At 33.9% G+C, this 7,035-nt stretch overlaps 1 long non-coding RNA gene across 1 annotated transcript in view; it reads left to right on the top strand.

Moving 5' to 3' along the window:
• The window catches only part of LOC105305683, an 11,898-nt gene extending 5,309 nt beyond the window's left edge, over window positions 1-6,589 (top strand). The window contains exons 3-4 of the long non-coding RNA XR_897108.2: window positions 756-814; window positions 5,665-6,589. This is a non-coding gene — a long non-coding RNA (uncharacterized LOC105305683). The remainder of the gene's footprint in view (window positions 1-755; window positions 815-5,664) is intronic.
• Window positions 6,590-7,035: the final 446 nt, after the last annotated feature.

Genomic DNA, 7,035 nt, shown 5'->3' on the forward strand with positions numbered 1-7,035 from the left:
TTTTCTTAATGGTGTTTTATCTAGAGGTGGTAGATCAGGTAGTATTAGTGGTTTAAATGTTACTCCATAAGCTTCCAAATCTTTACATTGGCATATCACTTTAGTTACATCAACTCGTTCCTTATTAAATGTAATCTGTACTTTTCTAGGTATGGGTTGGCATATGATCCTTAAAGGGTTGGTTTAGTATGGGTTCAAATATATTAGGTTTTAAAAGTTTTGGTGCTGGCCTAATTATTCCACATATCCAGTGTGGTTTCCATTGTGCTCTCCTCATGCATATTGTGGCATTAAAATATCCTCTCTGAATTATACAAAGTCCTGTGGAACTGTTCTTAATGTGGCATTCTTCCTAAGATACTTTTTTTTTTACCTGTGAATATTGGTAACCTATTATCTATTCTAGTTACATTATGATATATAGAGTGTTGCACTGACCATGTAGTTAATGTCCATTGATCTCCTCTCTGCATTACTATATCAAAATAGTATGATCCAAATCCTGGATCTATGCTGTCAAATATTCTGGGTTCAAACTTGCTTTTAATGTCCTCCACCTTTTTATTCCTGTTCTCTGTATGGTATTTTCCTTAGGTAGGCGTATTGTACATAATCATCAGATTTATGTTGGCATATTGCCAACATCAAGGGCTTACTGTATAATTCTGGCTCTACATATTTCTTTGATTATGTTACATTGTAACTTTTGTTATGTGGTTGGAATAAAAAGTTTGAGATTTTACTCCTTTTTGTAGGTATGGTCCTAGTACTATGGGTGATGATGCTGTAAATTCTGGATATAATCTAAATGAATGTAAGCATGTAAATATGAATCCATAATGATTGTTAAAACTAAGTATTTTGTTTTTTTCTTGTGGTTCTGTGACTAATTTTCTATGAATATTTTACCTATGGTGCATTTGATAAGCAATGTGAGATGTTTTGATTTTTAGATATTTTATATGTAGTTATTTTATATGTTATGAATGGTATCATGAAAGGTCTTTTCACCTTTTGCTTCTTGATACCTTTCCAGTGATATTCTATCAAGTAGAATTTTTGTCTATGATAATGTATTTCCTGACTAGTTTTGTCCAACATGTAATGATGTGTAGTCCTTTATCTATTAATGATATGTTCCAAAATCCCTGTATTCTTAGTATATTATTGAATGCACTTATATTAAAATGAATATTGTTATACGATAGTATGAATGTAGTTTTGCATGACCTAGCTGCCTCACATGGTTGTACAACTAGATCTTCAGTTGCTGTGATATTTGTTGTAGTGGTCTATTTCAGTATATTATTAGTTTGTAAATTATATGTGGACACAAGATCTAGTCTTCTGCTGTAATATGTACTTCTCCCTCTGGTGTGATGTCCGTTCAATGTAATTATATGTTAAAACAAGTTAATATGAGCTCTACCTTGATATCCTGATTATTGTTCATTGTTCTTGAATTTAGTTGGGCTTCTTATAATATTTTTCCCATCATTCCTTGTGTTACATTTCCCTGTAATCCTAGCATGCATGTATAGCTGTACTGAGAACAGTGTTTCCATGTCCAGTCTGTTCTGCTTATTATCTTTCCTGTTTTGGTAAGGGTCCTACATGTGCGTGAGTGTCTGTTAATATTAGTGGTGGTTATTTTCTATTGCCAATTGAGCTCACTCGGTGCTAGTATCCCTGATTTCTTATCAAAGTATTGTTCTGGTGTTAAAGAATCCTCTAGTTTTGAGTACATTATTTTATCATGAACTGTGTATACTCCTAGGCAAAAATTTTCAAATCTTGGAAAATTAGGGAATCCTATTAGTCCGTATTCATAATATGTTATTCCCTGGTCTCCTACAGTTATATTTTTCTGGGTATCCACAGGCATAGGTATCTTATCCATTTGTGGTGCAAATTTAAATTGTAGGGCCTGATATCATGGTATAGGTGTATTTGTTATAGTGAGTGTAGTTGTGTTATCTTTGGTGCATGGGATAGCTTCCTCTTCTTCCTCATCTCCTTCTCCATTAACTTGCTCATAAACCTGATCTGGTTTATACCAGATGCTGGTTAATACCAGAATAGGTATGTTAGTTTGGTCAATGAACTATAAAATGCTGTCAGCAACTCCATATATGGTGGATTTGCTGAGGTCACATAGTGTTGTATATGCAAGATAATGGTAAGGTCCTGAATATTTTTTCTATTTTTGAAGTATTAAGCTCTATATGTTTTTCCAAAAGGCCTTCATCTAATAGTTTTGAATTAATTATAAGTGCTATCATTGGTTAGATATGTTAGTAAATTCAGGGTTATATATACATATAAATGGTTTGGTGCATTTTGTCACATCTATGTTAGAAATTTTCCAAGAATGGAAATTTAGTGGTCCAGAATCCTACTGGCATAAATGTTAGGCCTTCGGTGTCTTTTTTCCATAATGCCCATGTGTCATAATCTTGTGTATATAATATGTCTAATTTTAATTTAGATTCTTTAGTAGGATAATGTACTGTGCTGAATATCTGAATCTATTCTTTGACTAATTGTAAGGCCTTCTCTTGTTTTTCTTTCCACACAAAATCTCTGCCTTCCTAGTCACTAAATATATAGGCTTTAAAATTACTGTTAAGAATGGTAGAGCTGTCTCTAATATCCAAGGAGTTCAATTAGTCTTTGTGCCTCTTGTTTATTTTTAGGTGCTGAAAATTGTCGATTCTTGTCTAGTACAGTGCTGGGGATTTTCCTGCCTTCTGATGACCATGAAATGTCTAAAAATCTTGCTCGTGGGAAATGACACAGAGATGGTTGAGGCAGAATATGAACAAGGGTCATCTGGCTCCAAATCCAGAATAGCTGCATTATGTTCAGGCTGTTTTGTTAGGGAAACATCTGTAGCTTTTCTTTTGGGGACAGAGCATCTGGGGGCCAACAAAGAGTGCACATGCTTTCTTAGCGACAGTGGTTTCCTTCCGCTAACAATTTCAAGAATTGTTCTTCCCCTCTTTCTTTCCTATTCTCCATGAGGGTATAGAGTAGCTTATATTCACTGTGGCAGGTATTTGAGCTTTCTTGTCCTGGAGACATGCTGCTCCTCTCCTCTCACTTCCTTATGACCTCATTCAATGAGAAGTCCAAGCACAAACGAACTTAGCAATGTGGATGCAGGAAACTTGCTGCTATCTGGGCAGCCTAAGTTTGCAAAAACCAGTCCTGCTGGCTTCCACTATTGCCAAATTGGGGAAGGTTCTTTCTCAACTCACCCACTCATATGGAAGTTCTTGCTCTGTTCCAGTAACCTTTTCTCTCAATTTCCTTAGTTTTCTTTCACAATTACCCATGTCCAAATTTCTTTCCTTAGCAAGTAGGGAACTGAGGGCTTTGCTTTTAGTGAGGTTCTGAAAACTGACACTGAATTTGATAACATGAAGCTTCACAAAAGAATAGATTGTAAGGGCAGAGGGGAAACTGAAGGCAAAATCTTGGGGAAGAATCAAGTAGTCCAAATAAATAATTTAGTCAAAAAGGGTGTGGCGAGTCATGGGAGAAATGCAGCTCCAAGGCCAAGGTGAGAAGAAAGGTAAGGGCTAGCCTAGAAGTACCTAACAGACAGAGTGTGAGGAGTTTTACTGAAGTGCCCCAGATAAAGACAAGGCCCCTTTTTTAAAAGTCTGGAGGTACCATCTTTGTTCCAATTCATTTACTCTTAACTTGAGAATTTCAATTTCAAGTGGTATGAAGGAGATAGAGGTCTCAAAAGCTTCAAGCCAAGCTGGGTATTCCATAGAGAAACTTGAGGAAAATCACCCTACACTCAGTTAAAGGACATTGGGGACATTTGAGCAAAGCCAGCAAGACTCAAAAATATGAATTTTCATTAGCCACAAATTAATATCCCAGTACTACAGGAAGAGTTCCCTACCTTCTTACCCATTCTATTTTCTACTACCTAGTGCTCAAATTCGAATTTGATACAGACCATACAACTCTTTATTCTTGTTAAATTGTTTATTTTAATTTACTTTTTCTGCCAAACTTTGTTCCAACTCCTTTCCTTTTCACCTAGGAATCTCAATTTCAGTGCTCTCAAACTTCAATCAACCCCAAAGTAATTCTTTTCCAAAGTAGATTCCTGGAGAAACTACTTTGTTTTCAGAACTCTTACCATGTTTCTAAATCAGTAAACAATTAAACAACTCTATAGTAAAAGTAATTAAACAGTATAATATAAGTAATCTCATGAGACAGTAAATGATTAATGTCCAAATGTACATCAAAAACTATAAGTTAGGAGACAGAGGTTAGAAATGATTAATTTTTTTAAAAAGAAAAATATTAAAATCACATTGGGGGTGCTTGCTTACTTAAACAATATGTTTTGTCATATTTAGAATATAATGTATATTTGTTTTATTGAAAAAAATATGGAAGGAGTCCCCTCACCCTCATCCCCTTATATTTATTTGAAGAACTTAAAAAACAATAGGAACCAAAAGCCTAGAGAAAAAATAATGGAGTTTTCTTTTTTTGTCCCCAAGTATTTACATGTCTAGTTACTGGCCAATGGAAACATAGAAACTTGTCCTGGGGAAATTTCCCAGGGGAATTGCCTTTGGAGGATGGGAAAGATTTACATAGGAGTAGAAGTGGAGAGATAGTTTATTCTAGTTAGAAAAGTGTGCATATAAGTACAAAAGCAGTAATGTGAAAGGTTGTAACAGAGATTTTTGAGCCAGAGATGGGCAGAAGAGCAAACTTGAGGTGGTATGAATCTTACTTTCCTTTTAAAAGAGCTCCAAATTTAGCTGAAAAGTGTGATACATTTTTTCCTTTTGATAAATTCTGCTTCTAATTAAGACATACTTATCAATTTACTCAACAAATATTTACAGAATGCTTCCCTTTATGTGGCAAGTGCACAGTATATGTTCTCAACAAAGTACAAAGAAACCATTTACACATAACTAATTAACATATTTTATGAGCTAAAAATTAAGACAAAAATTTGAACACAGAACTGCCCTTGAAAGAGGCAAATGGTTATTGTAAGTATAATAGGTGTATAGGTTTAGGCAAAAACAGGGAGGATCCATTTATCTCAGAGAGGCACCGAGGTGCATGAGCTTCCCCCAGAGGTGGGATTGAAAGAATCCTGACTGACCATATGGTACAAGGAATAAACTATAAGAATTATCTCACTTCAAATTAAGAACACCATCATAGAATGCTAAGTAAAACATAAGCGCCTGTCATATAACAGAAGCTCAATATATGGTTACTGAATAAATGAATAAATAATTCAAAGTCATTTTGATACATATTACAGGTATTCTGTTTCGACAGTCAATATAATGTTTCATAGCACAATAAACAAATGTCTGGTTCCCACAAAGTATTTTATTATTTCCAAAAGATATCAAGAAAAAACAAAACTTTAACAATTTAGAAAATTGGTAAATACTAAGGTTTTCCCACTAAGAATTTAAACAATGTTGGTAATTGACAATGATTTATTTCTTAAACTTTGTGAGGGTGCATTGCATGTTTATTATATTACCTTTAATTCCTTATAAAGCCTTTCTTAACAAATTTGCTTAAAATAAATGAAAATAAATTTTATGAATTAGAAAACAAACAAATATTATTTTGTTCCCTGCCAATCTATAGGGTCAGATAAGGATTTGAAGCTGAACTTGAAGCTGAAGAAGAGTGAGCAGAAGAACCTCTGGAAACTGCCCTACGTGGCTGATCTGGGGGTGTTATAGAATCCATTCTGCTGGAATTTGGAAAATTTTTACTAACCAACTTATTTCTCTGTTTTTCTATATATGATGAAGTTTTGCAAAAGTCTGAAAATATGATAAGATACATTTTTTAGAATGCTGATTAGTACCCAGGACACTAATATGACTCAATGGAAGAGTCATGGATCTACTTCAGCCTGGCTTATATCTGCTATTGAATTCAGTACTGGGAAGCCCAGGATCTGTATTATGGAAATAACCCTTTCTCAACATTTAAACCAGCTACTAATGAACTGGGTCTGAATTCCACGTCAAAGTTTCCTATAGATTGATCAGAATTTTACTTAGCCTCAGTTCATTAATCTGCTGGCACCTTTGGTGGGGGGCAGGTGAGGAAGCACAGCGTTGTCTTTCAAGGAAGCAAAAACTGCTGCAGACCTAAAATGTCCCTAATTAACGATAAATTTATTAGAAATTTAAGGGATGGAGGAGTGGGCTTCATTCCAAGACTACCCAGAAGTAATTCTGGAAGAAAAATATAGTGCCTTAACTGTCTACACTTATTTAAAATTAGACATGCAAACATACTAGAGTGTTGTTTTCTATTTAAATTTATAACAACTTAATGTGTGTTTTTTAAAATAAAATTTGTATACCTTGATACTGAAGAGTGAGAAACTGGAAGCTTTTCTGCTAAGATCAGGAAAAAAGTAAGAATAAATGTCCCCTCTCACTATTCCTTTTCAACATTATACTAAAAGTCCTAGCAAATGCAGTAAGACAAAAAATGGAAATAAAATGTATAAGACTGAGAAGGAAGAAATAAAACTATCTTTGTTCATAAATGACACAATTATCTATGTGGAATATATTATAGAATTAACAAAAAATCTCCTGTTGCTAAGAAGTAATAAGAACAAGGTTGTAGGATTCAAGATTAATATACAAAAGTCAATCATTTTTTTATATACCAATAATGAACACGTAGAATTTGAAATTAAAAACATAATACCATTTACAGTCTTACTTCCCAAAGTGAAATACTTAGGCACAAATTTAACAAAATATATACATGATCTATATGAGAAAAACCACAAAACTCTGATGAAAGAAATCAAAGAACTAAGTAAATGGAAAAATATTCCAGGTTCATGGATAAGAAGACCTATTATTGTTAAATTTTAGTTCATCTCAATGCAATCTACAGATTCAATACAACCCAATCAAAATATCAGCAAGTTATTTTGTGGGTATCAACAAAGTGATTTTAAAGTTTGTATATTATTGGCAAAAG

This window comes from Pteropus vampyrus, unplaced genomic scaffold, assembly GCF_000151845.1.
Source record: "Pteropus vampyrus isolate Shadow unplaced genomic scaffold, Pvam_2.0 Scaffold1, whole genome shotgun sequence".
NCBI lineage: Eukaryota > Metazoa > Chordata > Mammalia > Chiroptera > Pteropodidae > Pteropus > Pteropus vampyrus.